Consider the following 22,739-nt stretch of genomic DNA (forward strand, 5'->3'; position numbering starts at 1 on the left):
TTTTATAATTATCTCTCCTCCTTTCCCCATCCTTTTACTTCATCTATGATCTTTCTCTGACACAGCAATAATCAGGTTTTCCCAAGTTTATCCTGACCTTGCTGGCTTCCATATTAAATTCTGGTGCTCTAGAAATGATGGTCTAGGTTATTGAGTTCCCATATTGATCCCGTTTCCTGTATGGGATTCTGAAGTTATCATGTTCACAATTTATTCTTTTTTGTTTCATCATTTCAATCATAACAGGTACTGGCAAATCAGTCTGACTTTTGTTACCTCTTGGCCTGAACACCATTTTGAAGAAAAACAGCACCTCTGGGTTGAGTCCAGAAGCCAGTTAGTATCAGGTGGATGGACCCAGTATCCACAGAACTTGAAGTAAAGAGAAACTAACAGCAGACAGGCAACTGTAGGCTTTTGGACCAAAGAGGACTTTCAAAAGTGATGGAAAGAAATCGAAGTTGAAGCACAAGATAAAAATCAAAAGCTGACTTAGGTACAGCTGCAAAAGATTTACAATGACCTTCAGTGACATTGAGCAGAAAGGATCAAGAGTGGATATGAAACCTGTTCATTGAGATTTTCTGACAAAAGTAGTCTCTTGCAGGCCACTTGTGCTCTTATCCATGGACCAGGGGAAAAGAGTTAAAATTGCCTTTAAAAAAGTCATCATGCCCAACACTGACCCTTCTAACATACACATCAGGCCTTAATAATGGCTTAACTCAAACTCACTTGAATGTTGAATTTTCCAAAAGTAGCAACAAAAGCAACGAATGTAAGTAAAATCAGAGGACAAAGGGTCAAAAATATATGAGTGTATAGCACTTTTTATAGTTTTCCTTAATGAAGTGTTAAAGAAAATAGAGTTACATTTCCATAAGCATCTGTATTCTTTGAAGAGATAGCCTAATCAGAAAAAAGAATGGTCAAACATGATAAATATAGAAAACAATTAATTTAGGCATCTAAAAATACTAAGTGTTTATAGGGGTGCCTGGGTGGCTTAGTCGTTAAGTGTCTTCCTTTGGCTCAGGTCATGATCCCAGGGTCCTGGAATTGAGCCCCACATCAGGCTCCCTGCTCAGCGGGAAGCCCACTTCTCCCTCTCCCACTTCCCCTGCTTGTGTTCCCTTTCTCACTGTCTCTCTGGCAAATAAATAAAAGTAAAATTAAAAAAAATAACAAACAAAAATATTAAGTGTTTATAAACTATGAATTTAGTAAAATTTGCTATTATACTTAGACATATTAGCCCTATTAAATAATGTATATTAAAGTTATTCACACATTTCAGTAAGCGTAAAGAGTTAAAAAGATTTTTTTTTAAACACAGACGACAAGGATATTGAAGTAGGATATTTTGCAGTTTTGGAATTCAGAATAGGAAAATACCAATGTGAAATAGTAAAGTTTATTTCCATATTTTAAAGTCATGCAAGCTTCATTATGTAGCTATTAAAAAGCAATTTTTGTTCATATTGCTTTGACCATACCACCTTAGGCCTTCCAAGGGGGTTATCCTGCCAAGAAACAAATTAAGCATTTATTAGGGGGTCACTAAGGCATCATTACAGGAGTAATAGCTCACTGCAGGTTCTTGTCATTAGTTCATTTATTAGCCTCTCTGTCTCTACAAGCTTTATGGAATCATGGATTTTTAATAAGTCTTGTGCTCTGTGGTGATCTCTGGTTTGTTACTGCTTGTGGAACTTGTTTCCTTTTCGATTTGGGCAGCTTGTTGTTTACAAAATAATAAGTTCTCCTTCTTACAAGAAATCCTACAAAACAGTCTGAAAGATGCTATCAAATTGACAATTTAATGCAGAGTATAAATTAATGGATACGGACTCTTCATCATTTCTGTGATTCAATTACCTTCCTTACCATTTTCTAGTTGCCAATGTCAGGTATATTATGTTGTTCAGTAGTTAAACCCCAATGAAATCTGAAAATAATGCCACTGATAGGCTAATGTTGTAAAGCTTCTCCAGTTACTTCCAATAGTACATCAATATAGACACTATCTAGGGGCCTCTGGGTGGCTCAGTTGGTTAAGCAAAGGGCTCCTGATTTTGGCTCAGGTCATGATCTCAGGGTTGTAAGACTGAGCCCTGCGTCAGGATCCGTGCCATACTTGGATTAAGATTCTTACTCTTTCTCCCTCCCTCTCCCTCTGCCCCTCATTGTCCCAACCTGCACACTTTCTTTCTCTCTAAAAGATTATATATTCTATAATATTATATATCTATCTTATATATAATGTATTATATATATATATAGAGAGAGAGAGAGAGAGAGAGACAGAGAGAGAGAGAGAGAGTATCTAAAATGGAACACTCCATGGGGTGCCTGGGTGGCTCAGTGGGTTAAAGCCTCTGCCTTCAGCTCAGGTTGTGATCCTGGGGTCCTGGGATCGAGCCCTGCGTCAGGCTCTCTGCTCAGTGGGGAGCCTGCTTCCTCCTCTCTCTCTCTCTGCCTGCCTCTCTGCCTACTTGTGATCTCTGTCTGTCAAATAAATAAATTAATTAAAAATAAAATAAAATAAAATAAAATAAAATGGAACACTCCATCTCTAATGCTCGATATAAATGTCACGTCACAGTGGCTCAGACAAGATGTTGGGACACCACAGTACTCACCCTATAATAGAAGTTTTACAAAATACCCATGTCCCAAATGTACCTTATGTTTCCTTTTCCCTTTCTTGAAAAGGAATGTCATTGCCTTTGTTTTTCACATACAAAGCTGCAACTAAGTTTTATAGGAGAATGATGTCCTTGTAGTCAAGAATCTTTCATACAGATATAATCAAATGAAGTAAAACTATAGTTCACATTCTCATTTTTAAGGCACTAACAAAATTGTGTAATAAACAATGCCATTATATATAAATATTGTAATGCATAAAAATGATGTTTTAATGACTTCCTCTAAAATTCTTGGTATACGGGACTAGCTGTAATGTAAAAGGAATTTGTGTGGATAGAATAACAAGTTTAGTACTAAAATTTTGTATCTTTCAGTAAAGGAAACTTGCTGTACACCGTATTTTTAGAACATCGCACACTGGAATGTGTACAATATTGGTTGTGTGCAATTATAAATTGCACTAAGAGAATTGCAAACATTTCTCTTAGTGTCCTTTTTCATTTTCAACTAGAAATAAGTCAAATACCTGTATCACAACTTTGATTCAAATAATGTATACTGTATCCATAACTGTTGTTCAATCAGTTATGCCTGGTTCTCCTTCCCTGCCCCCTTATGGTTGAGAGTGGCCACGGGCTCTGCTCTGACAATGACACATGAGCTGTGACTTGTGTCATTTATGGACTACAGCATTTCTGGCCTGGGCCAGCATGTGATCCACTTTACTTTATTTCTTCCAGTGACCAGCAATATTCTAGGAAATGACTTCTTTGCCAGCCTTGGTCCTGGAATGAAAATGGTGAAGAACAATGTTTCCAGCTCACCTACAGAGGACATGTATGAGAACAGAAATTAACCTTTATTGATTTTAGTCATTAAGTAGTCTGAAGGAGTTTATTCTGCATCTTAACCTGGTATCCTGCCTGTTACAAAAAATATGCTGCCATAAGGAGAAAACCCTTAAATAGGTAGCATTTGTTTGAAGTCCGACTGGCAGATGTTGGTTGTTAGAAACCCTGGAATCTATGGAATGGTTGTAAAATTGTCCCTGAGGCCACTGGAGCCCAGGTCAACTCCTAATGAGCTTGTAGCCTTACCAAAGAGGTTGGAACACAGTGTTAGAAGCATGAGTTGGCTGCTATTGACTACATCTGACCATGCAGTACTAGGAAGAGAGGAGAAAATAATTGACTAGTTTTCAGTAGTAACATAAGGGAATAGAGAGTACCCACAAAAGTAGGGTGTTTTGGGGTTGGAACAGGCATCCACTTCTCAGCTACAAAGTCAACAAAAAAAAAAAAGAAAAGTAACAAAAATATTTTAAAACACATTAAAACAATATTGAGAATTTCATTAAATATTGACAATTTCAATATGAAAATATTGAAAATGGAGTATTTCAAAATAAAAGAAATAGTGAAAACAATTTGAGCATTAAAGACCATTTGAAACTCAGCCTTACTGCACAGATCCAATTAATGTTATAAGCACAATATTGGTAGTTGAAAATTTTAATGGATTAAAGTGATTACCACTCAATCCATTCAACTGAACAAAATGGCTCAGGCAAAAAAGACCAAAGGTATAGTTTCCCACTGTATTAATTTTCTAATACTGCTATAACAAATTACCACAAACGTAGTGGTTTAAAACAGCACACATTTTCTCATCTCATAGTTCTGGCCGTTCAAAGTTCCAAATGGATCTTACTGCACTAAAACCTTACTTAGCAAGACTGTGTTCCTTCTGGAGGCTCTATGTGAGAATCTCTATGTTGCCTTTTCCAGCCTATAGAGGCTTCCCAAATTCTGTGGCTTACGGGCCCCTTCTATCTTCAAACCAATGATAGCTAGTGGATACTTTCTCAGTTCACATGGCTCTAACCTCTACTTCCATCTTATATCTCCTCCTCAGACTGTGCCTCTCCCCTTCCCTTTTCAGGCATATAAGGAGCCCTGTGATTACCTTGGGTCCATCGGGATCATGCAGGATAATATTATTATCACGAGATCTTTAACAAAATGACATCGGCAAAGTCCCTTTTGTTATCTAGGTAACCGTCTTGGCTTCTGGGAGTTAGGATGCAGATCTCTTTGGGGGAGTTATTATTCTGCCCATCCCGATTTGCTCTGGGCCTCCAGAAGTTTATGTTCATCTCTCACACACACATGCATTCACCTATTCCAACATCTTCAAAAGTCTCAGCCTATCCAGAGTCAACTTGAGCTGAGCCAAAAATTCTTCCCTAAATCTTATCAGGTGAAGTCCCTAATCTCAGCCTCTAAATCATGTAACTCAAGTGTGGTTGAGACCATGGGTTTAATTCACCTGCAGGAGAAATTCCTCTCCGTCTGTAGATTCGTGAAACTAAAAAACAAGTTATACGCTCCCAGAATGCAATGGTATGAGAAGTCTAGGATGCCAGCTATAGACACTCGCCTTCAGAAAGGGAGAAAATGGAGTGGGGAAAAAAAGGAATCAACGCCCCCCAGAAATTTCATATTCCCACCAAGCAAACTTCACCGGGTTTCAGGACCTGGGAATAATCCTCAGGGGTTGATGGCTCTGCCTTCATAGCCAACCTCATACTCCATGAAGGGTAGCACAGTAGCTGAGTAGTTCCACCAGTCTTCTTCCTGTCCTTAGGACTTGGGGAGCCCTACAGCCTTCTGTTCATTACATTCTTTGTCTCTTTCAATCAAAACTAACAGTGTTTCTGATGGTTTGAAATTCTGAAAAACTTCGTGGGTATCTTGTGCATTTTGTGGGTCTTAACTCCTTTCTATAACAAGTGTCTCCACAGAACCTTCCTAGATAATCTCATTTCCAGTCCTGGTTCCTGCTTGAGATGGCTGGGAACATCCACGAGTCACTCACATAATCCCATTAAAGAAACCTCTTTGTGGCTGAATAGTACAACCTTTTGATTCTTTCAAGGGACTAGCAAACGGTTGTCTACTCACACACTGGGCTTTCTCTGCAGAGCAGATATCCTGACAATCTTCTAATTTTTACACCTTTCCCACCTGAACAGATGGAAAATTTTGCACATCAAATCCTGGTTTCTCTTCCTCAACTAATCTCTTTCCTTCTAAATTTTACTATAGTCAACAAGAAGAACCCAGCCGTACTTTTAACACTTTGCTTGGAAATCTCTTTAAGCATATAAGTGTATCATTTACAAGTTTTGCTTTCCACAGAACTACAGAACACCATTTGGCTAAGCAATAACAAAGATCTCCTTTCCATCAGTTTCCAAGAATATCTTCCCACGGCCATGGGAACTTTTCTCAGCAGGGGCCTTTTAACCTTTGTATTTCTACCAAGAATCTTATCATGGAGATTTAAGTATTGTCTAAAGTGATACATAGTTTCTTCTCCATGTTTTTACTTCCTTTTGAGTCCCTGCCAAGTGCAGCCAGTAAATGGACATTTCTGCTACCATTCTGTTCAAGGCACTCTAAGTCTGCCCTGTTATACACCTCAAAATTCTCCTAGCCTCTGTCCATTGTCCAATTCCAAAGCCATGTGTATACTTTTAGGCATTTTAGCAGCACTTCTATTCTGGTACCAAAGTTTTTGTTCATTTCCTATTGCTACTGTTACAAATTACCACATAATTTCAAAAAACAGATATGGGGCTCCTGAGTGGCTCAGTAGGTTAAACAGTTAAAACGTCTGATTTTTGGTTTCAGCTCAGGTTGTGATCTCAGGGTTCTGGGATCGAGCCCCCACAGGCTCTGCACTTGGTGTGGAGTCTGCTCAAGATCCTTTCTCCCAGGGCGCCTGGGTGGCTCAGTGGGTTAAAGCCTCTGCCTTTGGCTCAGGTCATGATCTCAGGGTCCTGGAATCAAGCCCCGCATCAGGCTCTCTGCTCAGTAGGGAGCCTGCTCCCCCCACACCTCCCCGCCTACTTGTGATCTCTGTCAAATAAATAAATAAAATCTTAAAAAAAACCTATCAGATTAAAAAAAAATAAAATCTTAAGGAAAAAAACTTTCGGATTAAAATAAAAAAAAAAGATTCTCTCTCCCTCTGCCCCTCCTGCTCCAGATTTGCACACTCTGAAATAAATAAATCTAAAAACAACAGATGCCTTGTCTTCCAACAAAGTTATTATCATGTAGTTCTACCAGTCAGATGTTTTTAAGTGGGTTTACTGGGGGAAAGTTAAGGTGTCTGCAGGACTGCATCCCTTTCTCAAGGTTAAAGGGTAGAATCTGGGTTTTGCTGTTTCTTACATTTAGAGTAAGCCCAGATTTTCTCTGGCCCCCTTCAATCTCCAAAACCAGCAATGGTCAGTTGAGTCTTTTCATATTACTAGGACTTCTTTCCTATTATCACATCTTCTCTGACTCAGCTTCCCCTGCCATCCTCTTTCACTTATAAAGTCAATAATACATAGTAACTTATAATGGTTACCTTGCCCTGCCTACAACACAGGGTAATCTTCCCTACTCAGGGTCCATAACTTAATCACATTTGCAAAGTCCCTTTTTGTCACTTAACGTTACCCACAGAAATTCTAGGAATTAAAACAAGAACATCTTTGAAAGGGTCATTATTCCAACTACCATACTCACCAAAATTTACCAGGTCCAATTGACCCAAAGTTAAATGAAGGGAGAAAGAGAAGCAAATGGATACAAAGTGATAAAATGTAACAAGTCTAAGAAGTATGTTTAGAAAAGAGCTCTAATTGAGGTTGTTGGCCTATGGCATGCCTAGATTCTCATTCTTAAATTCAGTGTTCGTATCTGGCAAATCAAAAAGGGAGAGCCACCCAGAGGGCAAAGCCAGGCCATAATACACTGGGAAGGATTTCAGTGGAGGACAATCAGGGCCTAATTATAACAATTCTTATAACCACTATAGGAGACGTTGCAACACAGGCAAGGATTTCAGATTTTCTGTGAAGAAGTGACTGCTGCTTTTCCAATTATCCTATCAAACAGAATACTTATCAAGAGTTTCCTTTTGATGCTTGCTTCACCATGATAGATTGGGTGTATTGGAAACAGATAATTTTCATTGCAGTTTAAACATTTCTGGATCAGAGAAATGATGTCTAAATTGAATGCAGAAACAACCAGTCACCATGCCCAGATCTTAAACTTTGTGCTGGATGCAGAAAATAGGTAGGACTTGGTTTGTCATTGTGTTCTGCAATGTAGAAAGGAACAAAGCTGTACATTTGGTCACCCAAAGGGGTCACCAGAGGACAGACTGTATAGTCCCTGGCATTGTCCAATGAACACTTCAGCTTCTACTCCTTGGCACATTAACAGGATTACATTTCCTCTCTACTTTTGAGGTGAGAATGGCCATATTGTTTGATTTGACCAGAAGACTATGAGTGTCAGTGACAGACGTCATTTCTAGTTGTAAGATTTAAGATTCTAGTTTATAATTAATTGTTTTCTCCTCCTGAAATGGAAATGATTTTCTAGTTAATGGCACCTCCATCAGTCTGTATCCAGGAATCAGAGTACCTTGGAAAAGAACCCCAACTCGTTTCTAGTGGACACAGGTACAAGAATGAACAGAAAATAAAATTTTGTGGTTTAATCTACTAAAATAGTTAAGCTTTTATTTATTTTTGTAACCGCAACATAACTTAACCCATTGTATCATTGATATGATACTGTCAGTGAAAAGTCTCATTTTTATTTTTTGTGTGGGAAAATAAAAAATAATTGCCTTAACTGTACTGATTTTACAAGGTTACTTCATGAGAAACTAACTCAAGATGATTTAAAATCTGATAGTGAACTGAAAAAAATTAGAATTTTTAATATAATTTACAAAATATGTTAAAACTATTAACATATTCAGATCTGTTCATCACTTATGTTTATATAGTTGCCTCTTTCATATCCAGTTTTCTTACTGAGTCTGAGGCATCGCTCTGTGTCATAGCATTTGTAGGATCTACCTAAATAAATATATTTGTAATAAATACTGACCTCATGGAATAATACATAGTCAATATGTAATAATTTGGATGTATCCTATTTTTATCAAGAAGTTATATTTCATATATATTTTTATATTGGAAAACAAACTTGGGTTTCTGTTTTCTCAATGAAATTGATTTTTTTTTCCAAATAGATTTCTAATGCCCAATATTTCCATTATTGATGTTTCCCTACTCTTCTGATTTTGATGCTAACTGGAAAGAAATCTCCAGTCTATTATTTTCTCAATAATTTCTTACTTGTTAAAAACACTAATTGACTACATTATTGTGTTACCCATGGATTCAACCCATACTTTTAAAAACATGCAATTCAGCTCTCCAATTCCCATCCCCCCTTCTGCTTCTGTGTATTTCACTATCTTTAATACCTCATGTCTGTGGAATCATGAACAGTATGAGGAATTGCTATTCAACAGGAATAAAGTTTCATTGCTGCAAGATGATTAAGCTCTCTCTTGAGAATGATGTATGATTAGTTAACAATATTGTATACTTGAAAATCTGGAAAGGGGCAAATTTCATGCTAAGTGATCTTACTATAAAAACGTGATTCAAAATGTTTAATTTTTTATTTGTGGAGCTAATATACTTTTGAGGTTTACGTTAGTAATAATATTTTTAAGAAAACCCTTAGGTTTGAATAGAGGTGATAAGATTTGTTATAGGAATTATCCTTACACTACATTTTCTAAAATATATTCTCAAATATGAAGCACATAACTTAACATATTTAACATCAATCACTAATATTAGAGTATTAGAATAGTTTATTATGAACTACTTTATTTCCACAGTTTCTGACTTTAGTCTCAAAATAGCTAGTAATTCATCTGATTCCATGATCTGATAATATTTTCAAAAAGCATTAAAACATAACATTCCAGTCACTGTTTATAGAACATAGTAATGAGTTTAAAGACTTTAAGAACAGTAATTTTTTAAAAAGTAACAAATAGCATGTATTAATACTAGGAACATATGTGCCAAGTTCTTTTTACTACCTAGAAATAATAAAGAGGAAAGAAAATCTGAATTGGTAGGAAATCTGAATTTTAGAATAAAGAGTTAATTTCTTTAATTAATTTAGTAGCTCTGATTTGCTCAAATCAATATTGACAGACTGGAAAAGAAATTTAAGATGTAGATAGAGGGATCTAAGAAGAGATTATATTTAGCATTTCAAATGATGGTATATAAATGAATCCTTCAAGTGTGCTTAAAAACAGTTGCCCTAAATCTGCTGGATTCTTTTTTCTAAGGTTATTCTTTATTTTATCCATATCATATGGTGATGATCATTTTAAATGAATAAATTGCTGCGAGATAACTGAATTCATTATAGCCTGCACACTATCATTTTGGTTTTTAGATATTTTTTAAGATAAATATTGTATATATTCAAGATATACAACATAATGATTTGAGATACACACACACACACACACACACAGTGAAATGATTACTATGGCCAAAGTAATTAACATATTTCCTCACAGTTACCATTTTGTTATGATGAAATTTACTCCTTCAACAAACTTCCAGTATTTAAAGTATTTAATACAATATTAACTTCAATCATCATGCTGTTGACATCCAGATTTATTCATCCTAAATAACTGCAACTTTGTACTCTCAACCAATATTTTTCCATTCCCCCACCTCCCTGCCCCTGGTAACCACCCTTTTATTCTTTGCTTCTATGTATTTCAAGCAATCCCACATCTGGGTATATACTGCTCCAAATGAAATCAGTACCTGAAAGAAATACTTGAATTCTCATGTTCATTTCAAGATATAGAAACTTAGGGGCGCCTGGGTGGCTCAGTGGGTTAAGCCGCTGCCTTCGGCTCAGGTCACAGTCTCAGGGTCCTGGGATTGAGCCCCGTATCGGGCTCTCTGCTCAGCAGGGAGCCTGCTTCCCCCTCTTTCTCCGCCTGCCTCTCTGCCTACTTGTGATCTCTCTTTCTCTGTCAAATAAATAAAACATTAAAAAAAAAAAGATATAGAAACTTAAGTGTCCCTCAGTGGAAGAGAGGATAAAGAATAGTGAGAAGCACCTGTGTGTACACACACACAAACATGTGATCAAATATTGTTCACTCTTTTAAAAAGTCCTGCCATTTGCAACAAAATGGTGAACTGAAAGATATCATGTGACGTGACATGAGCCAGACACCAAAAGGAAAAAAAAAAAAAAAAGCAAAACACCTGCATGATCTCATTTGCATGTGGAATCTAAATCCATTGAGTTAACATCATTTTTCATAAAGGTAATTTAAGCCACATCATCTGAATTACTAAATATATTAAATCAGCATTGCCTGAATGGTTATTTTCATTTGAAGTAATATAATCACAGACACTAATCAATAGCCAGGAGATTGTAAAATTGCAGGTTTCTACCTTGATGATGAAATTGTAATCTGACCTTAAAGCTTACATGGAACCATCTGACATCATTCAAGACAATGAACATACAAAACACAAAGATCTCTTTGGGTAAATAATTGACTGTAAGTATATTGGGATCGACACTTTTCATAGAATCTGGTAAATTCAAGTACAAAAGATCTGAACATTTTCCTTGAAGTAAACAACATGCTAATTTATGTCCCCAAACTCTCACTTGGCATTATTAATTAGAACATATTTTTATGTAGGAAAGTATAACTTTCACAATGGAAGATTCCGTATCTACAATTTTAACTCTTCAATGGGAATCTAGAAGTCCTCTCTGTAGTAGAGTATGACTTTGATGAAGTGATGAGGTGAGAATTTTAAAAGTCACAATGGGGTGTTTTTTTGTTGTTGTTTTTGGTTTTAGCCAGGGTAGTGAGTGTAAGTGATTGCCCTATAAGCCTATCACAGTACATTCTTCTTGTCTTCCACTTATCCTTACAGAAGAAGTGACTCCATTAAGATAAGAACTTTGCAGATTCTAGGTTAATATTTCTAGAGAAATAACAAAATTTCATAAACTCTATTTTAGTGTCAGGGTTTAATAGTTTTATAAATGACTTTAGTCCTGCATTTGTATAATAATTCAGGATCTGAATGGGACACTTAATTTTTCAAAAAATTTTTTGCTGCATTTTGTGAGGAAAATTATTAATTACATATAAAATTGAAGATATTTCATCTTTCTATATGGCAGCTTCCTTATAGGAAATAGATGTAGAATGACTTTTTCCCATTATGATCATAGATTATGTTATGAAGGGATCCATTTCTTAGAAAAATCTTGTCACATAAAAATTGTTCTTACCCTACATATGAGTTATGTTCAAAAAGTTCTTTATAAGATATTTATTGAGAATTCCAATAGTGTGTTCCAGGAGAAAGAGGAGTATTTATGGTACTGGAAAACACAGTTCTCAGGAAGCTTTCTAAAACTTTTTCCTCAGATCATTAGTGTTCCCAGAATTATTAATAGGTATACGAAAGTAGAATTTCATGAGTAAATGCGTGGATTAATGCTGAGGTTGAATGAATTAAACAAGTTCTCTGACTGTAGGATTCTTCAATACGTTTAATGCTAATATGTATTCATATGTATTATAAGATACAACATACCATGATCCTGAAATGTATTTCATTATGAGACCTCCATTTTTTTAAAAGCTCCCAGGACATATAATTTTCTTTAAGGTAACAAACTGTGTTTACTAGGTCAGGTACTATCTGCACTACTTCATGTGTATTAACCTGAGAAAAAATTCTCTGTGTGATCGGCGGTGGGGGGGAGAGTAGCATTTTGCTAGTTACTTGCAAATATGCTTATCTGTTTTAATATACAAATAGCATTTTCAACAGCCTGTCATTCCGTGGACATGTCTCACTTATATTGTGGTTTTTTGAACCCTGTGGCATGTGACCATATCGCTTTGCAAAGCCCAGTGTGTATGTATAACAACATACAAAATGTTGTCTCGTGTGGTCTTTATTACAACTTTCCAAAGCATTAAGCTGAGGCCCAGAATGATTCACCATCTCTAGGCTTAGAAGCCGGTAAAAAGAAGAGCTGAAATTTGAGTTTAGGACCTGGTGGGGAGTAATAATAGACATATCCAATGTCTGCAGATGCTTTCATGCTAATTAAATATATACCATTATATTCCTTTGGAAGTCTACTTCTGTTTTCTATCTCTCGTGTATTCTGGGGTTTTTTTTTATGTGTGTGTTTTTTTTGTTGTTGTTGTTTTGTTTGTTTTTTAATTTTTTTTTCTCCTCTGCTTTCTATCTCCTTTGTGTCTAATCTTTATTTTTAATTCTTTCTTCTCTTTTTCTCTATGGCTTCTTATTGATCCTGAGCATTTACTGAAAATGAATCTTAAAACGTTTGCTCCATTCTCTAGTCACTAATAAAGACTATTTTTGGTTGTTTCTCTCTCTCTTTCCCTTTGACTGGATTTTATTAAAAGTTACAAGGATTCTTTTTACCTTGATTTGATATTTAAAATCATTCATTGTGGGGGCACCTGGGTGGCTCAGCTGATTAAGTGTCTGACTCAGGCCATGACCTCAGGGTCATGAGACACATGGCGTGGCTCCACGCTCAATAGGGAATCTGCTTACGAATTCGCTCTCCCTCTGCTTCTCCCCTGCACTCTCTCGCTCTAAAAAAAAACCCAAACCAACCAACCAACCAAAACAAAAAAACATTCACTGTGTCACATATTATGTCAAAACTTCCTTATTTGATAATTTTTCTTTGCAAAATCAAGAACCAATTCAAATATTTGTCTCTAAGACAAATCAATTCTTATCTAAAAAATCATATCTAAGATACAGTGTGACTTCATAGCCTATTTTTCTGTTGCATAAATGACAATGCAATTTTAAATTAAATCACACATAACACTATCTTTTAATATTTTCATTTGAGAAGAGACTATAATAATTAAAACTAAATTATGAGTAGTTGAACCATGATGACTTGTTAATGACCTTATCTTATGCCACTAATCATTTTGTGCATAAAATGCAAACTCCAAATGATTAAGTTATGCATGGAAGCTTTAACTTTTGTTTTAAGTCTTGTTTTCACAGAGTCACTTTAAAACAGGTATCAAACTCATACCACAATTGTATGTTTGGACTTCAGCTTCCTCCCAAAAATGAGTCACTTGTAAAATGCAAAATAAGTCACTGACATAGGGATAGAAGTTGCTGATAAAGTGATGTGCCTTAAAAATAACACTAAAGTCTTCTAATCTCTATGCCATAGTAAACCTGTGCAGTCTGCAATCACTGCAATATTACATTTTTACCCATGGAGAAATGGAAATGGAATATTTAATTTGGGACTTCATCTGGACTTAATCTCAAAATATCATGTCTGCTATTTGGACTTGACCTGGTTTGGTAGGATATAGGATTTTTTTTTTTTTAATTTTCCTATGATCTTTATTTCCAGTGGCAGAGCTAAGTTTTTTTTTGTTTTGTTTTGTTTTTGTTTTTTTTTTGCTTTTGTTTTTGGTTTTTTTTTTTTTCCTGGATTTGTCATCATGGACGATAACTATACTAATCAATGTAATTGTTGATTAATATCAGCTTTTATTGAAGATGCTAAAGCTTAGTGACAGTAATTGACTCTTTAAATGCTCACAAAGACCAGTAAGTGGCACAGTTGGGATTCAGATTTCCATTTCTTTTTTTCTAGTAGGCTACACTGAAACAACTCCTTTTATATGCCAATAACTAAATAAGATAAAGCAACTTTCATAGCAAGGGATATTTGAGAAGAATTTTCAAAGATAAGAATGCTTTTTCTTAGGCTAAATCATTTTAAGGTTATTTGAAGCAGTGACAAAGAGAAAAAGAGCTTGGAGGTATAATTGATTAAGGCATCTTTAAAGAACTACAACTTGTCAAACAGTTCAGGGAGATAGGGGGTGCCAAGTACATAGCATACATTTTCAAGTAAAAGAAAGATAAGTGGGGGAAAAAACCCTCTTCTTCAGGGAAGACTGAGGTGAGCCCCGTTTACTATGGTAATAAATAGGATACCAGCTTTGGAAAGTGAGGAAACAAATTATTTCCTGCTCCCCAAAAAGGTGTGACTGTTTGCAGTGGTGGTTAGATTGTTTGGAGGCAGACAGGAGGCAGGGAAGGAATTCTTTTAAATGCAGGATAAGCAATTGCAAGATTCAAGGTTTATCCTTCATCAGCAGGGTAGTGATTGAAGTCCCAAAGGGACTTTCAGCCAGCATTACTAAATAAATTATGTATCTAATTTAAATTAGAAATACTTATGCACCCTCTGTTGTGACAGGTATTTTGACATAAAGTCTTAGATGAAGAAGGTATCTGAGGTGATGTTTTCAAAAACTGGAGGGAGATCATGGAAGAAGTCTAGTAATGGTTCCTGCAACTCATGAACACATGGAACAAATTAACAGGATCTGGGGACATCATAGAAAGTACCACAAATAGGTTATAAACTAACATCTGAAGACACAGAATTTTGCAACTGAAGGTACCATGTTCAATTTTGGTTCAGAAACAAGTGGAGTTGAACCCCAGCTGGAAGGCAGCTGAGAAAATAGTAACAATAACAATATGTGAAACTTTGCAAACTGAAGAGCAAATAAGGCTTGACAATGCCACCGTTACCCCTTTGTAACAAACAGTAAAAGAAAAATCCATATGTGAATGCTTGGCTTTAGAGTAGTTTGAACTGCCTGATTTAGTGTCTTAAAAAAATCCACAGTGGTCAGCACTGTCACAATGTTAGAGGGAAAAAAACAAAAAGTAGAGACTTATCTACTCATCTACTCATATTTCTATTTATGCATTTCTTTCTCCTGAACAGAGATGGGGAATGAGAGGGCAAAGGAGAATTGTCAAAAGGAGTAGAGATAATCATAAAAGTCAAAATTCACTTTCCTTAAATTTGTTGATTCACCAAATAACCATACATAATTATGGCTCCTCACCTGGAAAATCATCCATCTTTGGCCAATAGATTTACATTTCTATTATTTTTAAATGTTATTTCAACTAAACTCATATTTTTTATTCCTTTTCACATAATATATCTTATAGAAGTCTTAATACTGAATAAAAGCAGCTAATCAAAAATGTTTATGAAGCAAAGAAATTTACTTTTTGAAGGAAAGAAATTTAAAACTTATACCACCTGGAAGTTAAAAGCAAATGTGATGATAAATTATTTTAAAATTCAAACATGTTAAAATTTGCAGTTATTTGAATTAAATGCAACCTTCCTTTAGACATCTAATTTCCATAACTTCATATGACTATGATTATATTGTGAATAAAACATTAGAGCTACAACCCTAAGGAATTGTAAATATCTCAAAAATTACATTTTCTGTATTTTTCTTACTTGTATTTTTTAACAAAAGAATGACTCAGTTTTGATTTTTTTCTAGCTACTATTTTTGTGGAGTTCCGTCAAGGCAACTTTCTTCATAGTATTATATCAAACTTATGTTTTTATTTAAATAGCACTATATAGTGTGAAGTTATGGAGTGATTGGGCCAGGGTCCAGGTTCTCTTTAAATGATTTACTCCATTCCCCAATCACTGTAGAAAGAAACAAAGGAGTCTTTGAACCAAATATTAGAAACTAATATGGATAGAGCTAAAGTGTGCCTTGGGCAACCTGTTATGAATGATAGTAAGGTTTTTGTTCATTTATTTCTTTTCATTTTTTGCAAAGAGAGTTTTTAAACATAAGAAAAACAGACTTTAATAGGAACTGAGGTAATTGAAGTTATCATAATACCCGATCCCCTCTCATGACTCACTTTGAAATATATTCAGAAAAATACGTACTTCTCCTGGGGAAAAGATCAGGCACAATACTAGTGCAAGGACACAAAATAAAATGAGTTTTTACATCTTTCCCATCTTGAACTTATGCTAACTATACCACAAAATCAATTGTTATATATTTTTATTAAGATTCAACATCACTAAGGAAAAAGTCAACATTTGCTAAATATATGTACTATTTATGGTTATTTGATTAGTCAGAACAATTGTAATCTAGCTATTTTTGTAATATTTATGGAGCAATATAACATGTTGTTGCTATTGTATATATGTAAATACATAATACAAAAATTTCCCAGCTCAGTCTACTTGAGAGTTTGGAAACAACAACACTACGAAAGAAGTAAGAACACTTAATGTGAGATTTTTTTATTACCATCTCTACTTAATGCAACCAGGGCTCCTTCACCCTGGGTTGACACAGGAAAAGTACAAAATGGGCCTAAACTCTACATAAGTCAGTGAGAGGGACTTTGTCCAAAATGTGTCAGGGGAAGACCTTCCCATCTGATTGAGATATAGTAATGGGAACTGGATTTAATTTCCCACCTGAAAAAAGAAAACTAATAAATGAACAGTAAAATCTATGAAGCAATGGTTTCTAAGACACTGGGACATCCATAACTTAGGATAGTAATTCCTGAAACATGAGAAACAAACAAGGTGAACACTATGATTGGGCATCCTTAGAGTCTGAGCAGAGTTTCAAGGTCATGGTGCAGAGATAAGGGACTCTAGGCAGAGCCCAGTGGAATACGGTAGATGAGGAGATGGAGCTCTGAGGTTTGGGTCCAAATATCTATAGTTTACCGGACAGAGTACTAGAAGTGAGACAGCTATGCAGAGAGAGATCTGGAGATCTGCAGAAGGAACTGCCAACGATTTCATCTGAGTGCTGAGTGAGGAAACTACCAGAGCTGAGGAATAAAAAAAGAGAGAGAAAAAGAAAAAATGGAAAAAAGAGAGCATCTGTGAGCTGCGGGTCAACTTGAAGCAGCCTAATACGGAAGAAATTGTAATCCCTGAAGGAGCAGCAGCAGAGAAATATTTGAGGAGAAAATGGCTGAAATTTTTCCTAATTTAATGAAAACCATTAACTTACAGATGCTACAAGCTTATCAATACCCAAGGCCAAAAACACAAAGGAAATATACCAAGACACAGCATAATTGCTCAAAAACAGTGACAAAGATAAAATCTTTAAAGCAGCCAGAGAAAAAGACACATTATTAGCAAGGAACAGAGATAAGGATAATAGCAAAATTTTCAATGGAAATAATGTAAGTAAGAAGATAATTGAATATACTTAAAGTAGATTCATTAAAATCTGTCAACCTATATAATTCCATACCAAGTAGGAAAAAAAAATCTCTCAAAAACTGGAAGAAAAATAAAGACTTATTTAAAACTACAAAAACTGAAAAATTAATTCCCATATATTCACATTCTAGACACAGTGAAGGAAGTTGTTCAATCAGAAGAAAAATGATACCAGATGGAAGAGAATAAAGGAATAAAGATGTTGCAAATGTCAGTTCAATGGGATTATTTTCTTATAATTTAACTATCTTTAAGAGACCTCTGACTGTTGTTTCTGGGGTCCCCAGAAAACACACTCAGGTTTGATGATTTGTTACAAGGACTCCTAGGACTCAAAAAGTCGCTACACTTTTGGTTACAGTTATTTAGAGAAAAATGATAGTTTAAAATCTACCAAGGGAGAAAGGCACATGGAAGAAGTCCAGGAAAAACCAGACACAAACTTCCAGGTGTCCTCTCTCAGAAAACTTCTACAGATAGGCTTAGTTCTCCCGACAATGTGTGTCAACACTTGTGAAATATTCTCCATCAGGGAAGCTCATCTGAGCCTTGGTGTCCAGGGTTTTAACTGGTGGTCAGTCCTGTGGTCACTGAGCTACCACTTTTTGCTAGTCAGACACACTGTGCTATTTCAGACCTCTGCACAAATATGAACTTCAGGTAGGTTTATCAATAGGAGATGGAAATATTTCAATCAAGCTCAGTTTTTAAGCCAGCAATGTTTTCAAGAAATACACATTTTCGAAATTCAAACAACCCAACCAAGTGCTCTGCCTGTCATTTAGTTGCAAAAGGAGGCAACAATAGCAGATGGGGTTAACCTTTGGAAAGTTACATGGGCTCCTGCTCAGATTCCTCCAAAGAATCTCACGGTTTGGGCAGACCGTGGTCTGGATTTATTAATTGCTGGATTTCTCAACTGGCCTCTCTTAGTCATGTGGGTCACTTTCTGATACTATCGTGGTATCACCAATATAGTGTATTTTCACATTCAGAGTCTGTTAAATCCAATACTCTTCTACTCATATAAGCACAGTAGGTAAATTCAAAAAACCCTGTGAATACAATAAATGCAAAGTGGGATCATTCCCACATGAAAGCAAACTGTTGTTGGCTCATTACCAAGATGGAGATGGAGGGAAAAAATTATTTGCAAATTCCATCCTGAATACCATTCTCCTTTAGACCGATGTATATTTTGCAATGTTAAAATCAGATCAAGGACTCCTGATGCTATACGTGGTACTATTAAAGCCTTGAGCATCTACTGTTGGTCTCCATGAACTACTTTTGTCACAGGTCGCTCATAGGCTACTATACCTATGTTGTTATCAACACTCCAAACTTCTAACATGCCATTAATTAAAGAGGTATTTTCATTTCCTAGAGCTGTTATTAAAAAAACAGTAACACAAACTGGGTTGCTGAAACATTTTGGGGGGTCTTACTGTTCTGAAGTCTTGAGGTCCAAAATTAAGATGTTGAATCTGAGGTTTGCTCAAGCCTTTATATGAAGCTACCAATTTGCAGGGCAAGTAGATGGCAAAGAAATATACTGAGCTGTATCAGGAGTATGCAATAAGCAACATTTAGACTGTGGTGAAGTCTGTAAGTTAGTGTTTTGGATTAATTAACATAAAATATAAAAACACAAGTATGGATGGAAAGAGTTATACATTGAATTTTTTAAAACATGTGTCTTATAATTAAAAAAAAAAGATTAAAAATGTCACTGGTGAATACAGAAGTTTTGGCATATTCTCTGATTTTCCCCACTGTTTAAAATGATAGTAAATGAAAAAGTAAAATAGACTACAAAAATCATACAATATCATAGGACTAAGGGCTATCCATCACTACTGCAGAAATAATATTCTGGAGAAGCAGTGCCAACTAAGTACTTTATTCACCCAAAATAGCATATCAGAAATGTGCATTTTAAGTCAGTTATGCTGATAAATACATTTTTGAGATAGAGAATTCTAAAAATTGATAACATTGCTAAGAATCCCCAGTTTCTAATTATTGCCAACTTAAGCCTGAAGAAATTTAGCTATTTAATGCTAATGAATTATTTTCTTGTCAAGTATGATGTAACAGGCAAATTTGGGCTCCTGAACCATTCCATCTGTCTGCTGTTCTATTTTTATGCCCTACTTTTATGCCTTAGTTGCCTGATCTGGTTATCTTACACCCTCAGCCTTTCCAACAGCAGCAAAGCCACATAACTGGGATTTAAAAATGATGTGACTCTCAATTCCAATGCCAGGGTAAGAAACTTAACCTCAAAACCAGGTGAGATAGTCATGTGTTATGTTCTTTCATCAGCTCATCAAGAAATTAAGTAAGTGTGAAAAGGATAATGCTTTGGAAAGAAAAAGATACGTCATTTCTTAAAATGAGAAATTAAAAAAAAAAATCTTTCCAAGTGATACTAATGTCACTGCAGTAACTGAGGTTCTTCCTTTAGAATCAAGTCACTCTCCATGCCAAAGAGCTCTCTTTTGAGAAATGGACCGCTGGATCCACCTTGGTTACACTTTGCATCTGACTGTCCTCTATTAATGCTCAGATAGAATAAACCTCTCTATAATGTCAGCATTAAGTTGGCTATAATTGATATCATGGGTTTTATGCTGTTTTTCATCTTTGACCGATACTTTAGAAGAGTCACGTTCTTGTTTTATACAGCCTGTGCCCTATTCTTGGGAATAAGAAATTTCAGGGTGAACTTCATTAAATTTGATATTCTAAAGTTATCTGTTTCTTTTGACAATGATGAACAATGAAAAAAGAAAAACTTCAAGTTCATAAATGACATTGAACCTAAGATTTGGAGAGTTGCAAAGACATGTTTTGATTTAAAAATTGAGCAGAACATGTCAGATGAGAGAAAATGAGAATATACACATGCCAAAATGTCATTTTCATAAAATACCTGTTTGAAAGATATTTCACTTAAGCAGGAGATTAAGTAAGCCTATAAAGAAATAACTAGGGCTACTTTAAAAACACTCAAGATTTTTCTTTGTGTGAATTTGCATTGTAATTCCGAAGGTCATTATCATTCCTGTGCTAGAAACACTAGGTGTTTGTGATATAGATGGAAAATAGATTAATAAAATGAACCACCAAGGGGCGCCTGGGTGGCTCAGTGGGTAAAAACCTCTGCCTTCAGCTCAGGTCATGATCTCAGTGTCCTGGGATCGAGCCCCGCATCAGCCTCTCTGCTCAGTGGGGAGCCTGCTTCCTCCTCTCTCTCTCGCTCTCTTTCTCTCCCTCTCTCTCGGCCTGCCTCTCCACCTACTTGTGATCTCTGTCAAATAAATAAATAAATAAATAAATAAATAAGAATGAAAAAAAAAAAAAAGAAAACCAGAAAAAATATCACATGTTAATCATATATGATCGTATCATATATGCTAAAGTATTTATCATATCATATATATGATTAACATCATATAATGATGATTATGTATAAAACCCATTAAGGTTTTATCAACCTTCTTCTACCTCCTCCAAGGCTCAGGTGGCCAAAAAACCTACTTTAAGAGATATGTCTAAGCATGCAACTATGGGATTCAGAAACTGATTAGATGAAGACATTCAGGAATGAAAACTAGGACCGTCTGAAGGAAGTTGAGGCTCTAATGGAATGCAAGCAAATCATCAAGCAGAAAGCAATGTCAGGTCATATAGGCATTTTGGCAGCATTTAATGGTGGAAATGTAGGCAGGCTCCTGCCATAAATAGCAAATTCCTGTACCCTTGAGTAGATGGTAGAGTCTTAGCCTTGATTTAGGACAGGGTTTGTCAGATGAGGTCTGGAAGTTTGGGGTAAGGAATGAATCAGAGCTAATGAACAGACTTTTGGCAAAATAAAAATAAAATCAACATTTCTCAGTAGACTACTAAGTGTTTACACACTTTCAAATGTATTAAAAAATCACAACATGAGAAGTTGAGATAACTATCCAAGACCACTTAGACAGCAAACCAGCAAACCAGCTTCCATAACAAAGGCTGATTCCAAAGACTGATTTTCACCACACAAGATTTTCTCTCAATGGAGCCTCTTTGGAAGAATGGACAGGAACTTAGAAGTGATAGGGAACTGCTTTGTGCAGGTTTCAACCCTATCAGTAGTAACCCTATCCCCTATCCGCTAGGAATGCCTGGGAGCACTCTCCTGGGCCCTGATGAGCTTCCCACAGATATCTCCCCTTTCCAAACAGAAGTTAAAACTGTACCAACAGTTCTAACAGTTTTTGTATCTTGATGCAAGATACCTTTCAGCAACAACCATCAAGGACCTTAAAAAAATAAGGACCTGAAACTCACACAGCCACCTGTGGCCATACAGTGAGGTCATGGATGGAGAGATGCAGGGTGCATGTGACAGCAAGCACCTTTGTGTCCCGGGGTCAGGGGTTGGGGACTAGAGTTTCATGGCCTTACTCTTTAAATGTGAAACATAAGAGCAGGAATTTAAAGTGTGGGAAGAAAAAAAGTAAGTGGCCCAAATGGGTTATCAAAAATCAACCAAGATTTCTAAAACAGGGGAGCCTCAGTGCAAGGAGTTGATTGGTTCTTTATCTAGTCAAGTGGCTGGGCGATGTGTTTATTCAACTCAGCCATCTTTGAAATGGATGCCTCTATGAAATGGATGTCCAGGCAATCAAAGCTTCAGGTCAGGCACTTACATCACAAAGAGAGAAAAACAAAACAAACAAACAAACAAAACAAAACCTATCAGGGCTTTACTTTACAGGAATCTGTAATTTGTCTTTATAATCACTAGTAGAAGCAGCAAATCAGTCTAGAGAACAGCCCAGTATTAGTAATTGTGTTCACCAGATCACGACTGTGGTTTTTAATCTTATTTTCCACCAGAAAGTATTATTGTTTCTTCTATATGCCTTTTGTACATGCTTTTTCCCACAAGATAAGACGGTTAACTGACTGAGCCAGGAGTTCCTATAT

The sequence above is a fragment of the Neovison vison genome, chromosome 4 (assembly GCF_020171115.1).
Source record: "Neovison vison isolate M4711 chromosome 4, ASM_NN_V1, whole genome shotgun sequence".
In the NCBI taxonomy this organism is placed as follows: domain Eukaryota; kingdom Metazoa; phylum Chordata; class Mammalia; order Carnivora; family Mustelidae; genus Neogale; species Neogale vison.